Below are 18092 nucleotides of genomic sequence, written 5' to 3' on the forward strand. Positions count from 1 at the left end.
GGGGCAGTTATTAGTCAAACTGAAAGACCCATTTCCTGAGAATCTCTCTGTTCTGTTAGCCAGGGTATAGCCTGATAGCTGCCAGGGTAAATGTTAGTTAATTCTTAATTGATAGCTCAGCCACTGCAATTGATTCCATTCAACAATAATTATTCTCCTGTGGCTTGCTGAACTCAATTGTGAGATTTCCACCCCTTTTCAGTTGTGTATAAAAACAGCAGCCCTGCTGTCTTTAAAAAAAGGTAAAACAGTAATTTTTCTTACTTCAGAGGTTCAATTTTATTTGCCTGGAAGCTCGCGTGCTGTGATTTTCGTCACTAAAAGCAAAAGCAAACCGCATGGTCGATAACGCCCCAGGGTTAACAATCTAGAGCTGGGTCGCAGTTTCTAGGATTGTCCTCCCTATCTTCTCGAAGAGCTTTTGAAGTTCTAAATTTCCCGTTCTAAGGGAACGCCCAGCAACCCCAAGATAAAAGGGGAGCTGAGCGAGCTGGCGGTTTCCTTTATTTGTCTGACTTCAAGCTAGCCATTTTCTGCTGCACGCGCCGCCGGACTCGGACTTGCCCGTGACACACAGGCGACTGTTTTTCCTTCAAAGGGGGGCTTGGATAGGTTAGTTTCGTTTCTGACCTGGGGGATTGGGAAATGCGCCAAGAAAAGTTTAAAACACCACCTGCAAGGATCTTCTTCGTACCATGATTCTCCTTCCCTTACAGATAGCAGGAAAGGCAGCATTTTTTTCCATCAACACCCACTTCCAGCCCAGCGCCGGGCTCAGAGAGGAATGTGTAAAATTAGTGGGCTCCTCTGAGTGACAGTCCGAGGGCCCAATCAGCGCGAACCGCGGCGCGCCGACACCCCTCCCGCGCGTTCTCTTTGGCTCTTTCCCGAGGGGAGGGAGGTGGGAGGGCACGAGGGAGGGGAGGTACCTGGGACTGGGAGTGATGTCAGCTCCCAGCTCGGTGCCTGCCCGGATTCCTGACATGGTGTAGGGCCGAGAGGGTGGGGAAGGCGGGAGCCGGGCGAGAGAGGACTCGGGGCAGCCAGCCTGCGGCGGGGGGCGGGGTGCCGGCGCTTTGAACTCCGGGCGAAGGTGAAGCACAACTTTTGCAACTCGTGCTGGCGGCTCTCCTCCCCCCAGGTAAGGGCGTTTGGCTCCTCTCGGGGACCGGAGTGTAGTGGCACCGTTGTGCGGTTGCAGCTGCTCCTCCTTTTCACCGCTCGATTTCCTTTTCCAGCTCACTCCAGTTTCCCAGTGGGAGCGGGCACTTTTTGGTGGGTGGGGTAGGGCTTAACTCCTGGGACTCCCAACTAGCTTTTAGGTGAAAAATACCTCCAGGACTGGACGTGTGAGATCTTGTCTGTGTCCTTAAACACCGCCCCCTCCCCAGTCTGCTTATAATACTTAAGAACCCCAATCAGAGAAGTGTGTGTGTGTGTGTGTGTGTGTGTGTGTGTAGAGGGGGCTGTTATTTTAAAATGTCACAAAAAGTTTATGAAATATCGACTCAAAAATTATGATGAGAGAGAACAAAAGTTTTTGTGTTTTATTGGCTCCCCTGTGGTCTGTTACATTTAAATGAAAGTCTGTCATTGTTATTCATATTTTTTATATCATAATATAAGAAATCCTTTTTTATAGTTCCGTCAGAACGTGAGAAATTCACTTGGAGTGTATTAATTATGAGCTTGTGGGAAAACCGGTCTCTTGGGGGCATGCTTCAACGCCGGTTCTTTTTCTCTCACATCTTAACGGAGGATCCCTTTGGTTGCCTACGTTGTGAATCTGGAAAGGTTAGAAAGGCTGTTGAGAACCTTTATATCCGTTTTCTGTGGCTGTTTGAGGGAAGGATGAGGGCTGGTAGTTGTTTTCATGGATCCTTTTTAGAAAAGGGAGTTTTAACTGGGAAATGTGGCCGAAGGCGTGGCAAACAAACTCTTAATTATAGGAACATGAATTTTTCAACATGTGGGGCCAAAACAAATCCTGCCTTTCAATAAGAATTGCAGGGAGCAATAGAAGAAGAACTTGATCTCATGTCCCAATTCGGTCTGTAGGGAAAGGAACTGCAAAAGGATATTTAGATAAGCCGAAATACAAAATTCTGTTTTTTTGTTTATTTCCGGTTTCAAACCCTTTAGCTGTTTCTTGCTTGGTGATTTTGTGTGCCCAGGTTACTAACTGGGTATGATTGACTTTCTGGGGAAAAAATTGACCCTATACACTGATTGAGAACCCTCACTTATCAGTGCTGAAGGCTCTTTCTTTTGGGGAAGCAAAGGAAGTATTTGGGCTGGGACTCCTGAGTCAAGTTTCCCTTTTCTTTCACCAGAGTGCCTCAGCAGTGAGGATCCTTCCATTGCCAGGTCGGGAGGAGACGGGCGTGGGCTTCTTTGTGAGTCAAAAGCTGCATCCCAGGTGCCAGTACGTCAGGGCATTTCCGGGAGAGGAGGAAAGAAAGAAGCCACAAATATTGCATCTAATAATCCCAGGTCGGGAAGTGTGGAGACACGGGACTTTGTTGATGGGGTTCTCTGTCTTTCTAGCCAGATACCAGTTAGGTTGCAGGGCAAAAAAGAGGTGTTTTGTTTTGCTGTTGTTTATAAAACACCTAAGGGCTTCCCTGGTGGTTCAGTGGTAAAGAATCCACCTGCAGTGCAGGAACCACCAGAGACATGGGTTCAATCCCTGGATGGGGAAGATCCCCTTGAGGAGGAAATGGCAAACTGATCCAGTATTCTTGCCCTGGAAGTCCCATGGACAGAGGAGCCTGGCGGGTTACAGTCCAAAGGGTCGCAAAAGAGTTGGACACGACTGAAGTGATTGAGCACACACTCATGCACGCATGCATAAGACACCTGGATCTGTATTGTTCTTAAAATTTTTAGTTTGCACAGGTTGGATTAAGAGTAGATTTTTTTGCAAAGAGGAGGTGTGCTTCACTGAAAAAGCCTATATATTTTAATTTTGATCTGTATTTTGGACTGAGAAACAGAAATTGGCTAATGTCACTGAAATAATGGTTACCGAGTCTTTGCTATTTATGTTCTGTGAAAGTGAAAGAGTTATTTGTTCAGTCCAGTCTGACCCTTTGCAACCCCATGGACTGTAGCCCGCCAGACTCCTCTGTCCATGGGATTTTCCAGGCAAAAATACTGGAGTGGGTAGTCATTCCCTTCTTCAGGGGATCTTCCCGAACCAGGGATCAAACCCAGGTCTCCTGCATTACAGATAGATTCTTTACCATCTGAGTAGAAGTACATAAAACACACTGTATTTTCCAATGCACTTTTTCAGCAGGAAAGTCCAGGAGGTGAGGTGGAATTCCTGTGGGCTGGTGAGAGCTCTCTGAAGCCTTGACTGATGGAGTATTCAGACTGCTGTTTGTAATACCGAAAGAAAGCTGCAAAAACCAGTCAAGTAGTATCTTTAGGATGTTATCTTGTTTTCCAAATTCAGATTTATAATTCTTTCCAAGAAATGAGTCCTTGCTTACTGCCTTGAATATAACAAAGCTTTAAATTGCATTTGCAGTTTGAGTAGCAACCTTTACATTTACATACTTATTTTTAACCAACATTTCTCTGTCTCCATCTGTGTGTAGGAGGCAGATGTGGTATACTAAAACACAGTATGTTCAAAGGACAAAACTTGAAAGATGTTTGAGTTGTTGAGAAAGGTAGAATCAGGTTTTGGTTAAATTCTTTGACCAGCTACGATAGCTCCTTTAAAAAATGGGATAATCTGGCCGTTGTGGACAGATGTTGACTTGAAATTCAGGGCACACTGTTGTTACATATCAATAGTGCCTAATTTCAGGGGCATTCTAGTCATTTTTTGAAAACAAGTTCAGTAAGAGAGTGTTCATTAACTGCTTAGGTAGTCTTTTTGTTGCTCACTGTGCTTGCAGGAGATAAATCAGAACAAGGTCAATTCCCTCCCCACTCCGCCTCAGTTACTGACTCCTGCTGCTGCTAAGTCGCTTCAGTCGTGTCCGACTCTGTGCCACCCCATAGACGGAAGCCCACCAGGCTCCCCTGTCCCTGGGATTCTCCAGGCAAGAACACTGGAGTGGGTTGCCATTTCCTTCTCCAATGCATGAAAGTGAAAAGTGAAAGGGAAGTTGCTCAGTCGTGTCCGACTCTTAGCGACCCCATGGACTATAGCCTACCAGGCTCCTCCATCCATGGGATTTTCCAGGCAAGAGTACTGGAGTGGGGTGCCATTGCTTTCTCCGAGTTACTGACTAGCTGACTTCTTTTTAAAACCTTTCATGTTCATGAACTACTTGTACTTTTGTAGTTAATTTAGTTTATGTTGGTAATTTGTCACATTAAAAGTAACTTTTTGAGGTTCTCATCTCCCATTTTAAAAAATACCTGTATCTTCAAAAGCACATCTTTCAAACTGTTAACTAAAAGACCTCATTCATCACTCTTGTCTTTTCAGAGATATTACTACATGTTTCTGATCTGATTTGAATTACCTTTTCAAAACAGTGAATGAATGAGTGAATGAATGTATGAATATCCATTCACATTTGGGTCTGTGTCTTGATTCTTTACTAAAGAAATGTTCCTTTAAGGTGCACACATAGGCAAGAGATAGTATTAGGTTGGCCAAAAAGTTTGAGTTTTTCTGTAACATGGAAAAAACCTAAACATACTGTTTGGCCAACCTAATACATAATTATGACATTTTTTTATTCCCAAAGATTTCCTTAGAAAGTCATACTAGTTTTGAAAGTAAGAAAAAAATCCCAGTTGAGCATCCGATTGTGAAATCTTTCAGGAAACCATGATTTTATTGTTTTTTAACCATGGTGGAACAGATGTGTTTAAGTATGGGATCCAAAGCTGTTAAGGTTACTGACACTGGGTGTTGTTTTAGGACAAACGAAACAAAGTGTCTGTCCTCTGGCCAGCATTTCCCTTCAACTAAAAGTTGATAATTTCACAATTAAATCAGTCATCCAGCTGCCCCCATGTTGACACTATCCAATAACTGCTCTGGGCTTATGTAGTTCCTTGAATCTGTAGTGTATTATGTCATCACTTTCTCAAATTCATCTCTGTGCATGTCAGAATGATTTTCCTAGCCAAAAGCCTATAGCTTTTGTCACATGTTACCACCACCATAAAGACTGATGCTTCATTAAATGGAGCTAATGGATTAAAAAAAGAAAGCTGAACTAACCCACCCTAGAAAATACAAAGACTTTTCTATTTTTTTATACTCTTTATTTAAACAGTAATTATTGATGCCTGTTTGGCACTGGTTGCTGTTTCAAAAAGCCAAGTGGTGAGGGTTTCTTTTACATCAATACTTTGCCCCATGTTTAAGGATCTAAGACACCAAACAACTGGATTTTAGATGAAACAGTGGGCCCTTCCAGGAGTTTTAAGTTTACACACTCATTAGGCAGCTTTTGAAGAAGAGGAGGGTTTGAGTGAAACCTCTACCACTTCTCTTTGGAGAGCTTCTATTTCTGAAATGTGGGTTTGGACTCTGAGGGATCCAGGTGGGTATGTTGTCTTAGTTTGTGACTGAACTTTGGTTGCATGTCTCCCTGGAACTTGGTGTGACTCACAGTTTGACTGGCCCACATTCACATCCTTGTTTTTCTTGGCAAACGTAAGGAGTTCAGAATAGAAACCGCCAGGTTTCCGTGTGGTGGTGCACCTAAAAATGCCCATGACCGAAGGAATTGTGCGAACTCAGATTGCACTGAGTATCAGTCATTCTGGTAAAGACTCGTTTCACTGACATGGATCATGAGGGAAGAAGATCAAATACCATAACTTTGGGGACTGGCTGTAGATTTTGTGGACATCCTTTGAACTCCAGAGTAAGGCGAGGTCTTTTCACCTCTCCTTTAACTTAGAGAAATTAAGCATTTGACAGAAAAACAAATGCGAGTTCGAGAGCCGATACGCTGATTCCTAGTGTTGCGTGTGGGGTAGCAAAGGAAAACTTAATTTTACCTGATGAGAGAGAGAGACTAAAGATGCTGTTTTCAGTGACAAGTCCATTCATAAGTAAGTGGCCAAATTCTTTAGGCACACAAGGTAGTTCTTGGGAAGAAGTAGGTAGGCCCATTGGGAACTCTTACCGTTTGCTTTGCATGCATGTTACTCTGAACTGTATTATTGAATGTGGTTTCATGTCATCTTGTATTTCCTGTGAGCCTAGGATATAGCTCACAGAAGTCCTTTTGCTGGCTTTCTGTCACCCTCTCTCCATATATATCTTTTCACAAATATAATCTTCTCATCATAGAATTGTATGAGGTTTTTATGAGAAAAGTTTGAACTTTGAAAGAAAATGTAAACAGGCTAAAGCTCTATGGCCTACTTTCTTAATACAATAACTTGAGAGTGTGGCTGTGGTTGCATAAATAATATCCCTGGAACCATTACCTTTTTGTAAAGATAATGCTTCTCGTAACAACACATGGTCGAGGATTTTATTTTGCTTGAACTGAAATTTGAACACACTCTACGTTTTATTATGAATGATGGAAGAGTCAGAGGAGCCTGTAAGCTCTCATCTAAAGTAACTGGACAGCGAGTGAGTGGGAGGAAGGGAAACAGTGACGACTCACAGGAAACACAATGAACCTGTGAGTCGGCCAGGACAGTTTGTGTGAAGTCACCTGGGTCTCAGTGTTTTTCCTCTGGATCAGCTGCTTGGATGCGTCTGTAAAACTTTCTTCCGACCTCCACCCCCATCAGTGAGTGACTTTGCTCAACCAAGAGGGCTTTTAAACATAGACTTAAAGTTCTTTTATTGCTTTCTTCTCAAGGTACCGTGATTCTCTAGGATGGCTTGCACTCTACATTACCCTGTGGAGCAGACACAGCTAGGTGTGCAATCGTTTCCATCCTTCCCACTTTTTACTGGTGGTCAGTTAAAAACAAAACAAAACACACCCCCCCCCCCCCAAAACTTGATTTCCCAGAATCCCTTGCAGCTGGGTGGTGTCTAAGTGACATCGTCCTGGCCAATAAGATGCAGGTAGCTGGGAGGGGCTCTCCCACAGACTCTCTTGCCTGTTAGGCTATTGCTCTTTGTGCTTCTCGTTCTCTCTTCCAGGATAATGGATGCTGTTTTCTAACTGCAGAAGCTGTCTTGTGACCAAATTCAAGAAGCTTGAGGGGTAAGTGGGCTGGGAAGCTGATGGCCTTCTGGAACGCTGTACCAGACTTGGTCTGCCCACCTCTTGATTTATTTTGAGAAAAATAAATCTTCATTTGATTCAACCACAGAAGTTGGGTCTGTTACTTGAAGCCAGATGGGATCCTGACTGAGTTTAAATTTTAAAGAAGTCATAGTTCTTTTCGCTCAGAATTAAAAGGCATCATCCTGGATGATTAAAAAATGGGTTGGACTTTGGAAACCTGCATACTCTCAATTTGAATCTTGGCTTTGCTATTCATTACAGACTAATCTTGACAAAAAATTTAATGGTTTTGGGTCTCCATTTTACTATCTGTAAATGGTGGTACTGGTGTTTGTCTTATGGAATTTTTGTCAGTATTGAAGTGAAGTGAAGTCGCTCAGTTGTGTCTGACTCTTTGCAACCCCATGGACAGGCTCCTCCGTCCATGGGATTTTCCAGGCAAAAGTACTGGAGTGGGTTGCCATTTCCTTCTCCAGAGGATCTTCCCGACCCAGGGATCGAACCTGGGTCTCCTGCATTGTAGGCAGACGCTTTACTCTCTGAGCCACCAGGGAAGTTTGTCAGTATTATAAAATGTTAATAGAAATAATAATAATACATTTGGTACATAGATTTTTAATAAATGATGGCAGCTATTACTAAAGAATACCATAGTGAGGAGCCTGAAGAGGGGGAGGTAAGTAATTTAACTTTTAGTAGGTTCTCAGTAAACATGGTTTGAACAACTGAATGGTGGGTTAACTTTATGGCTGTAGCCACTTGCCTCCATCTGTTTACCATTCATTCCAAGGCCCATCTATTTATCTTCAGCCCCATCTGCCTACACTGGAATACTCAGAACTCTTATGTTCTCCGAACTTTGGTTGAAAAAGCAAAAGATATTCTTACGACAGTTTTATTACCTATAACCAAAGAGATGAAGTGGATGTGCTCCAGAGTCAGAGAAATGTAAATTAGACTCTTCTGTCCTTAACTATGTGATTTTTGTCTTCTGTGAAATGGGAATAATTGGGTGGGTTATGAGAATTACATATGATAATATATGTGAAACATTAACAATGATTTTCCTGGCATACAGTGAACACTGGATTAATGACAGATATTGTTACTATTTTGTTAAACAGTTCTTGACCTTGGTACAAGATCATCTTGGAGATATAAGGGCAAATAAAACATGGTCTTTACCCTTAAGCATATTCATATAGAGAAGATAGGGGAAGAAATGGAATGATCTTCCTTATACATAATCATAATGAAAAACAGATTTAGAAAGCTACTTAGCTGTTAGAAAGTTGGAGGAAAATATACAGATTTAAACAAATGTTTATTATATGTATTTTAAGGGAAAAAGTCACCAAGCATGTCAGTGCAGGAAAAAGTTGCTAAATGGAGTGATTTGTGGGGGATAGGATGAAGATGATGGGAAAGATGAGGGGCCTTTAATTTTTTTATGTCTGTTTTACAGCCTCATGAATTACTCTTGAAATATAAAGAGTATTAAAGTTTAAAGAATCAGTTTGTGGGGCTTCTTGGAGGTAAGTGGTAGAAGATGGTGCTATGAATTAGTAAAGGATTGGGTTTAGAGGGGTCCTACTAGAGAAGGTGGGATTTCAATGGGATGAGTAGGAAATGTTGAGACATTGGGGGGGACATGAACATCCTTGGGTTTGAAACAAAGCATAGAATATAGTTTTAGAGAAAGATAGGAAGATCAGTATTGTTAATAGAGGTAAGATATTCTAAAGCCAGATCTTAGAGGGATTTAAAAAGAGTGACAAGACTATGCTTTAAAATGAGTTGTGGGTTTTTTTGTAAGGTAGGGAGGGATCTAAGAACTATTATTATTTTATAAAAATGACTCTTGAAATAATATGTTGAATGTTAGGAGGGGTATATGTGGCGAACGGAGTGAGGACAGATAGAACAAGAAACTTTTGCACACAGCAAAAGTTGAATTTAAATAGGAAATATGATGAATTAAGATTTAAGTATCTGAAAAAGAAGATTTAAACATCTAGAGTTTGCAATTCATTGGGACCCATGATAACTTACCTTCATTTTCTCATTGTCTAAATGGGTTAAATCATAGAACCTGTCTTGTTAGGTTTTTAGGAGAATAACAACAACAGTATTAATAATAGCTAATGCCTACTCAGTGTGTACTAAGCACTATTCTAACTGTCTGACATATTTCAACTTAGATTTAATCCCTACATCATCCCTAAGAAAAGGTACTGTTCTTATTCTTACAAATGAGAAATCCGAGGCACAGAGAGGCTAAGTGAATTTCCCAAGGTCACACAGATTGTGTGTTGGACAGGGATTTAAATGCAGGTAGATACAGTCTCCAGGGTCAGTAACCTCAACCACTTCGTATTACTGCCTCTGGCTTAGTTCTGTACTTGACATGTTAAAAGCTGCTAAGAATTGTTAGTTATTCATGCTATTCACATCATGATGTTAAGCACCAATTTAGACATTTAGGTTTGGAGTGTAGGCAAAACCCTTGAGTGATAGACCATCTCTGTAGGGTTGCTACCTAAAGAGCAAGAGTAGGTGAGCTTGCTGAAGAAGAGAACGTAGAATAAAAAGAGAAGAAAGTACACAACCCACAGGGAACTCTTGACATGTAGACATAGTCAGGCCAAAGAAAAGAAGTTATTAAAGGTGATAGAGCAAGAATAACCAGGGAGGTTGGAAGGGAAGAGGTTGCCGGTGGCAAGGGAATGAAACACACCCAACACAAGTGGACCATCCCCACCATCCAGTGCTGCAGACCTCTTACAGGACGAGCCTGAGAAGTGGCCCCGAGTCCAGCTGCCAGGTCATCTGTGGGCTAGGAGAGCAGTTTCAGCGCAGTAGCCACGGAATCCAGAGGATTGAGGAAGACATGGGCAGTGATGAACCCGAGGCTGTCCTGTTAGCCCAGCCTTTGAAGGAATTGAACAGGGAGAGATGTGCTCTGACAGTGTGGGTTTGATGATGGTCCAGGCAGAAAGGGTAATATGAAAGCAGCAAACAAGAAGGGGAAAGGAAAGGGATAGACTGAAATTAGGTGGAGAATGCGGGTTAGCTTTGAAATCTGTAAGAATGCTTCTTGAGATAGAATGAAAGAAAGGTTGCGGGAAATTGAGGAAAGAAATGTGATTGGAAGAGATAAGAGCTGAGTGAGTTCACCCCAGGCAGTCTGCCTTTTTTTCCTCCCCCAGTCTAATAGGAGGCAGTGAGAGGAAATTCATAGACAAGTAACTCAGGCTCCCCAGAGCTCTCAGGATTATTGAGACAGAGGAAACATTTGAAAGAATGACAGAAGTCTCTCATCTAAACAATGCAAGCTGACACATTTGCCAGGATGTATCTCCAGGCAGGAAATTAATTTATTGAAGTGGAAAGTAGTGGTACAAAAAAAGAAGAGGGGAATGAAATGAGACAAAGGGATACCTGACTGTATGTGAAGGAGGAGTTTTTAGACACCAGACTGAATGGTTTGCAGAACAACTTACCAGGGGAAATCCGAGAGCTCTGAGTGACGGGGAAGCAGCCCGGGTCTGGGACCACAGGCTGGGTTTGGTTAACACTGAACCACAGAGCACCAGGGAGTACTCTGAAAGAGGGAGGTGTCCAGCAGAGAGACTTCTGCATCATTACATGCTCTGGTTTAACTGGCTCTGTGCATCTTCGAAGAGGGAGAGAGGGGTCTGCCCAGCCCACCCATCCCGGGACTCTTCCCCAGAGTGTTGAAGTTAGAGATGACATAGGAAAGATGAGGATGCCAACGTTGGTTGCCTTTAGAACGTAACTAACGTGTAAACCGAACACAAGAGGTCATGAGAGGAACTCAGAAAGATCTTTGGCTGAAAGACATTGGGTTGCATTGTTTCAGCAGATTTGTTGTTGCAATGATGTGAGTTGTATAAGAAAAGGACTGAAGTAATCTAATAGTTAAGAGTGTCGGACTAAAACTCAGCACTACTCCCATCAGCCCATAGGTGGGTCCTTTGCGGGGTTGCTTTGACTGATGTCAGTATAAATGTATCCAAGTGTGGGCAGCATACTTAGATCTGGGCATAATGTTCTTGAGTTCAGTGATTCTCAGTGGGGCCAGCTACATACTTGTGGAGCCCAGTGTATGATGAGAATGTGTGACCCTCTTGTTCAAAAAGCAGGAAAAAGTGCTGTAAAAGGTACTAACACGAAAAGCTTTTCTTTTTCTTCTGTCATCTCTCTTTACTTGTCATGGTGTTTATTTGCTTTAATGTTATTCTGAGTGAAGTGAAAATAAAAATCATCAGCATGAATTTTATTGTTCATCTTTCTATTATGCAGTGCCAGTGTGAAATGCAAATATAAGAGCATTTAACAACTACACAGAATTACTGAAATCATGTTTCTTAGTGTTTCGTGGTTTGTAAATGCATTTGTATATTCTTTTTATCAGAACAGAGGAAACCCTGCACAAACCTGGCTACCGTTATTTCACATCTCAATTTGCACAGTCTATTAGTCTTGGCTTATGGAAGGAAAGACTGAAAGGAAAAAGAACCATGGAGTTGCTCTGTCTTTCCTTCTCCTGTGCTGTCATTGTCAGCTCAAGTGGTTGGTTAATACAGGGGAGTGACAGGAGTAAGAGAGGATATGAAAGGAGTGTTTGGTTGTTTTTGTTTCTTAGAAACATGCTGCCTTGTTTCTGCGTGTACAGCAGATTCTGGATGGAAAGGAAAGCATGGCCTCTTGTGGCTGTCAGCACCCACCCACCTGCTCGCTCAGTTGTTTGTAGCACATTTACCTTGAACTCGCTTTGAGTCCTGCTGAAGTCAATGCATCGTGAGCCTGCCAAAGTTCTGTGCTTCTGGGGCATTGCAAACACTGTATGAATAGGGCGGCAAGGAATGGTGGCCACTCTTATTAAACAGATCTCCTCTGCTTACGAGCACGCTCCATTGTGCCATCTGACCTTGTTTATAGAACACAAGTTTAAATTGTGAGGAATTTCGACCTCATTTATGAAAAAAATTCAAAGTTTAAATTATTAGGAATCTTGATGATGACAGCAGAGTGTTAAACCAGATATGGGGTCTTTCTGAGCATGGGATTCTGTATGTGACTACAGGTTAGAAGTTCATGAAGATTGCCCTGGTTCTGGGAAGTTAAAGAACTCACTTTTAAGCTCGAGCTACCCTCTGATCTTGAAGTCTCAGCTTCATTATCAAAGTTTACAATGGGTCAGGTTTGAGTGGAGTGACCTAGAGACCCTTCTCCTGGCCATCAGCCCTGTCATTTTTGCCTTTCAAGTGTTTTCTGAATGACTTTTCCTTCTACCAATCCCTTAGTTTACGTCATCATCTCTGATACAGACCGTGCAATTAGTCTCTTCCCTATATTCTGCACCTGTGGCTAGACAGATCTTCCAAATAAACCTTTGGTACAAGCCCTGCCTGGTCCTTTCTCTGATCTCCTGTGGGCTCAGCCTTACAGCAGAATTCTCAGACTCGTGGATCTGGGATGGAGACTGCCTGCAGACAAGTATGGCTTGAAATATACAGTATTTTAAGAAATTTGCGCCAGTACTTAATTTTTTTGGTGACTTCACCAATGGAAATTTACATTTAACAAAGAGAAGATCTGGCTGCTCTGGGCTCCAGTTTTCAAACAGGAGGACCACCTGTGGACTTGAGGAGGAAGATTGACTTTTTAAAAAAATATTTATTTGGCTGTGTTGGGTCTCAGTTGAGGCACGTGGGACCGTCATTGTGGCTCATGGACTCTCCAGTCGTGGAGTGTGGGCTCCAGAGGGCGCAGGCTCTGTAGTTATGCTGCACAGGCTTAGTTACCCCAAGGACTGAACCCACATCCCTGCATTGCAAGGAGGATTCTTAACCACCGGGCCACCAGGGAAGTCCCAAGATTGACTCTTTATTCTGGCAAAGCCTTCACTTTCATGGATCTAGAGCATGCATTTGCCTGTTGTCTTCAAGGAATGCTGTGAAGGAATTAGAATGCTGATACTTTAACTTGAGAAATTAAGTTCTCCAACCTCATAGTGTAGCAGCCCTTATTTTCTTTTTTGTTTTGTTTTGTATTTTAGCTCTTGATTGCCTTTTTTAGGAGAAATACTTCCCAGGTCTCACCTGATCAGTGTCACCACTGTGTCACTGTGTCACTTGTGACCTCATCTGATCTCGATTCTTTCTCTAAGCTTCTCTCCTGTGCTCACACCCAGGCTCTGCCCCCCTGGCAATGCTTTAAGGCTGCTTAGCTCTTCTACTTTTCCTACTGTTTGTTCCTGCTTAAACTCTCATCTTTCCTCTAGCCCCCATTAAAGCAGTTCATCAGGAGACCCTTGCTGAGAGCCTCAGTCTGAGCTCAGCCTACAAACTCTTGCTGGAAGCAGGTAATAAAATCTTTAGAATTTTAAATGCTAAAGGTAACGGCAACCCACTCCAGTATTCTTGCCTGGAGAAACCCATGGACAGAGGAGCTGGTGGACTACAGTCCATAGGGTCACAAAGAGTCAGACACAACTGAAGTGACTCAGCACTAAGTGGACAGTGAGTTCAAGTCGTTTGTGAAGGTTCCTCCCAGCCCAGTGATTTTGAGAAGCCGTAATTCTTCCAGTGCTTGTGCCTGTATGTTACCATGCGTTTGGTTATCTAGTTGTTTTTTGAACTTGTGCGTTGTGATAGGAACTTTGCTTATGTCATCTCACTTAATTATGAGTGTGGCACTAGCATTATCTTCCTCTTACTGATGAAGAAACAGCGTTTCCTCCAAAACTGGTGCTCCAAATGGCTGATCTCTATTTATATCTTATTTCTTCAAATAGACTATATACTTGTTGAAGGCCATGACTCTGCCTTTGTTGCCAGGCCCTACTACCCAATCAGGAATCAGTGAATGTTTTAGTGATGAGAGTAACGATTTTTTTGGCTAGTGTGCATTGAGGCCTAGACAAGCCTCTATGGGAATGTGGAGGAGACTTGAGTAGTATCCTATACTCTAAGATAGACCTCCTACTGTGCACAAAGACAGGATAGGGTTTTGATCTTGGGCTGTGGATTTAGGTGGACCTATGGCTGTGTCTCGGATAAGGCGATGGCACCCCACTTCAGTACTCTTGCCTGGAAAATCCATGGACGGAGGAGCCTGGTGGGCTGCAGTCCATGGGGTCGCTAAGAGTCAGACACAACTGAGCGACTTCACTTTTGCTTTTCACTTTCATGCACTGCAGAAGGAAATGGCAACCCACTCCAGTGTTCTTGCCTGGAGTATCCCAGGGATGGCAGAGCCTGGTGGGCTGCCGTCTATGGGGTCGCACAGAGTCGGACATGACTGAGGCGACTTAGCAGCAGCAGCAGCATGGCTGTGTCTCAGTTTCTTCATTTGTAAAATGGGGTCAATAATAGTATTTTGTAGCAGTGGTTTTAAACTGGAGTGATTTGGGCCTGTAGGAGTCATTTGGCAATGTCAGAAAACACTTCTTGTGTTACAGCTGGGGGTGGAGGCAAGACTGGCTTTTAGTAAGTAAAATCCAGAGATGATGCTAAACATCCTTGCAATGCACGGGTGCTTCTCCCCGCATCAGCAACAGAGAAATACCCGGCCCCAAACGTCAGTAGGGCTGAGGATGAGACACCCTTCCTTGTAGGTTCCTGAAGATGAAACAAGATGATGAATATGATGAGTTTGGCATAATTAACTGTCACTCTAAGAAAACCATCTCAAAGACTGAGAAACCAGCTTTTGTGGATGGGGGGCAAACCCTAAAACGCCTCACTTCAGAACATCTGTGATTCTTGCCTTATGCTAAGGATTTCATGCTTTCCTGTTTAGAAGTGACAGACTCACTGGAGATTGTGTGTGCCACACTGTGTACTAACATGAGCTGGCATGGATTTATCAAAGCTGTAAAAACAATTATTAATTTTTAGGGGGTTCCTGGTAAACTTCCTGCTTGCTTAACTAGAGATAATTGTGGTGTGTGAGTTTAAATCCTCTGATGGAAAATGTTTTGATTAGTGAATTTCCAAACTATGTTTTGATAAGTGGGACATGAGAAGTTTTTGTTTTCACATCAAGAAGCCTATTGTTTTCATAACCCTAAGTTTAAAATGAAGCCGCTTTCTCCGTTTACTGCCTTACCTGCTTGCTGCACAGTTTTGGCATTTATAGGAGTAGCTTGAAGAACTGTTGGATTTCTATCTGTTGTTTTTTTTTAACTTGAAGTTGAGACTATTATTTAATATTTTTATAGTTACAAAAATAATATATGCACCTTCTAGAAGATTTGGATGATATGGAAAAAAACATAAAGATGATACAGTTTAAAAAAAATAGTCCTCAGTATTCTGTCACACGAAAATACAACTACTGTTGCTGTGTTTCCTTCCTTTTTTTCCATTCATATATATTTTTTCATATTTGAAGTATTCTGAATGTGTATTTTTGTGTCCTGTTTTTACTTACATTGTTTTATTTGTTTATTTAATTTTATTTAAAATTTTTTTTCCATTGTACTGCTCAGCTTATGGGTTCTTAGTTCCCCGACCAGGAAATGAACCCTGAGCCCACAGCAGTGAAAGCACCGAGTCCTAATCACTGGACCGCCAAGGAATTCCTCTTAATGTTGTTTTATTTGCATGTCCTCACCCGACTACAGCACCTCTAAATATTATTTCTAAGGACTCTAATATCTTCCATCTCTTGGTGTTTCATGGTTTCTTTAACCCTATCACAGCACACACAGCCTGTTTTCAGTGTTTGCTGAGCATCTTTCGGCAGTCAGCATTTTCTGCCTTTCAGACCCTTCCCATCTTTACAAGAGATGACAAGAAGCAGCATCAAAGGGTGTGGGTCACCATGCATGGATGTCTTGGTCCGTGTTGATATCAGTTACCAAAAAATAGCAGAGTGATATTCTCACTTTAATAACGTTTGTTAACTTTCGAGGAGAAAAGATATTTTCTTTTTCTTTTTTATTTATTTGATATTTATGAGGTCAACCATGTGTATGACTGTCGGCTCTATTTCTGGCTTAACTGTTCATATACTTTCCCCATTTCATCTATTGGGAATTAGTATTATTCTCATTTGTCATGAACTCTGTGTATTTCACTTATTAACCCTTTCTGATAGTTATTGCAAATATTTTCACCTAGTTTTTTACCCTAATTTTTCTGATAAAATTTTTTTTGTTTTTAGTGGTGTAAAAGTTTAAAAATTTTGTGTAGTCAAATCTATTGATTATTGTTTTCCACCTGGGGTCTTCAACCTTCCTTCACCTCTACTCAGATGAACCCTTTCTACTCTTAAAGTCACCGTGCTGAGTTATCAGTGTTTAAAATTCTATCCCAAAGTAGATTGCTGTCAAGTTTCCTGATGAGGATAAAAGTGCTGAATCTAATATGGACACCCACTGTGTACCATGGAAAACCCTTCACACCGGAATGTGTGTGCATGTGTGTGGGTGAGAGAGGTGGGTGGAGAGGGAGAGAATAAGGAAAATTGATGAGAAAGGATGAGGCTCTTGTTAGGCCCCTGATCATTTGGTTTTGTTTTAAATTTGCTTTCCCTCAGGATGGGAGTGATCTTGTTGCAGGCAGCAGGGCTCCTAGAGGTTCCCAAATGGCTGAGTGCCAGGGACCAGCATCTGGCTGAGCAAACGGTGTTTGTACCTGGCCACAGAATTGGCCCCCAACAATTTGTTTATTTAGTGCAGGAGAAGGTGGACTGAGCAGAGACAGGCCCCTCCACACCTCACCATCACGTTCCACTCTCTCAGGCTCCAAGCTGTGTGCTGCTCAGCCTTGTGGAAGTGACTCCCTGCCCTGCAGATGGACTCATATGAGCCCACAGCCCTGCTCATCTGCGGGTCACCAGCTGTGTTAGCTGAAGCCTAAAGAGGGAGGTAGCGATAACAACTAGTGCTCACTCGGTTGTTCTTTCTGCAAAGCCCTTTTACTCGGGCTTTTTAATGTGCTTTTCACCTCAACTTTATGAGGTTAAACACTATTTTCCTCTCCATTAACTTGGAGGAAACCACCAATCAATGGAAGCATAATTAAAATCTGGAGCTTCTGATTGCAGAGCTGATCCTCTGCTTATGAAACAATTCCTTCGTTGTAGTTTCTGGGTGTAATTTCTCGGCGATGCCATTGCGCAGAGGGTAGCAGCAACTGTTTTAGATCTTCGAGTCAGACATGTGTTGGATGGAATACCAAGAGTCATGTCATAACACTGTGACTTGGTTTTCTCATCTCTAAAATGGAAACAACAGTGTCTGCCTTGTAGGAATGTTAGATTAAGTGGAGATACGACATGCAAGCCACCCAGCATAGCACCTGGCCCTTTTATTGTGGGAGCTCAGATGTAATGATTGTTTCCTAGTTTCAAAGCTGAAAATGCTCTTTTTTTGTTTAAAAATTTCAGAATAGCTGGTAAATCTGCTTAGACTTGTGAAATTTTAGTAAATGTTATTTATATTTAAATGCAAGAAACATTTCTTTATCTGCCCTACTTATTTTCCTGTTCAGTAGATTTTCTCTTCTGGTGTGGCCAAGTCACTTCTCTGAAATCCTTTTGCTTGGAGAATTTTGTGATGAACCCCCAGTTTAGAACTATACTCGCAGCCAAAATAAAACATACTTTGTCTATGTGTTTACGTAAAAAGCACAGACAGTTCTTTAGAGGAGCAATAACCCAGGCATTCCTTTACACATAGTTGAGAATTTTGGCATTATTCATGGAGTTGTTACTTGTCCGTGAATCGTTAAACATTCAGGTAACAGAGCAGCCTTAAAAAAAGTTACATAAAATCATAAGAAAAGACAAAGTTATTAAATAACTCAGGAGAAAAGTTGTTAAATAAATCTTTATTTTTTTCATACCATATAAAAGTTGGGTTAGATCTCG

At 42.1% G+C, this 18092-nt stretch overlaps 1 protein-coding gene across 6 annotated transcripts in view; it reads left to right on the forward strand.

The window, feature by feature from the left end:
- The first annotated feature begins 908 nt into the window (after positions 1-908).
- PPFIBP1 (PTPRF interacting protein, binding protein 1 (liprin beta 1)) overlaps positions 909-18092 on the forward strand; it is a 205954-nt gene continuing 188770 nt past the window's right edge. For 4 of the 6 annotated variants that reach the window (XM_010856017.1, XM_010856021.1, XM_010856020.1 and 1 more), the window contains exon 1: positions 909-1141. The gene's annotated coding sequence lies outside the window, so the exon portion shown is untranslated. Of the gene's footprint in view, positions 1142-7096; positions 7161-18092 lie in introns of all 6 variants that reach the window. The other 2 variants (XM_010856018.1, XM_010856019.1) reach the window with 2 other exon arrangements.

Source organism: Bison bison, unplaced genomic scaffold, assembly GCF_000754665.1.
Source record: "Bison bison bison isolate TAMUID 2011002044 unplaced genomic scaffold, Bison_UMD1.0 scf7180017864370, whole genome shotgun sequence".
In the NCBI taxonomy this organism is placed as follows: domain Eukaryota; kingdom Metazoa; phylum Chordata; class Mammalia; order Artiodactyla; family Bovidae; genus Bison; species Bison bison.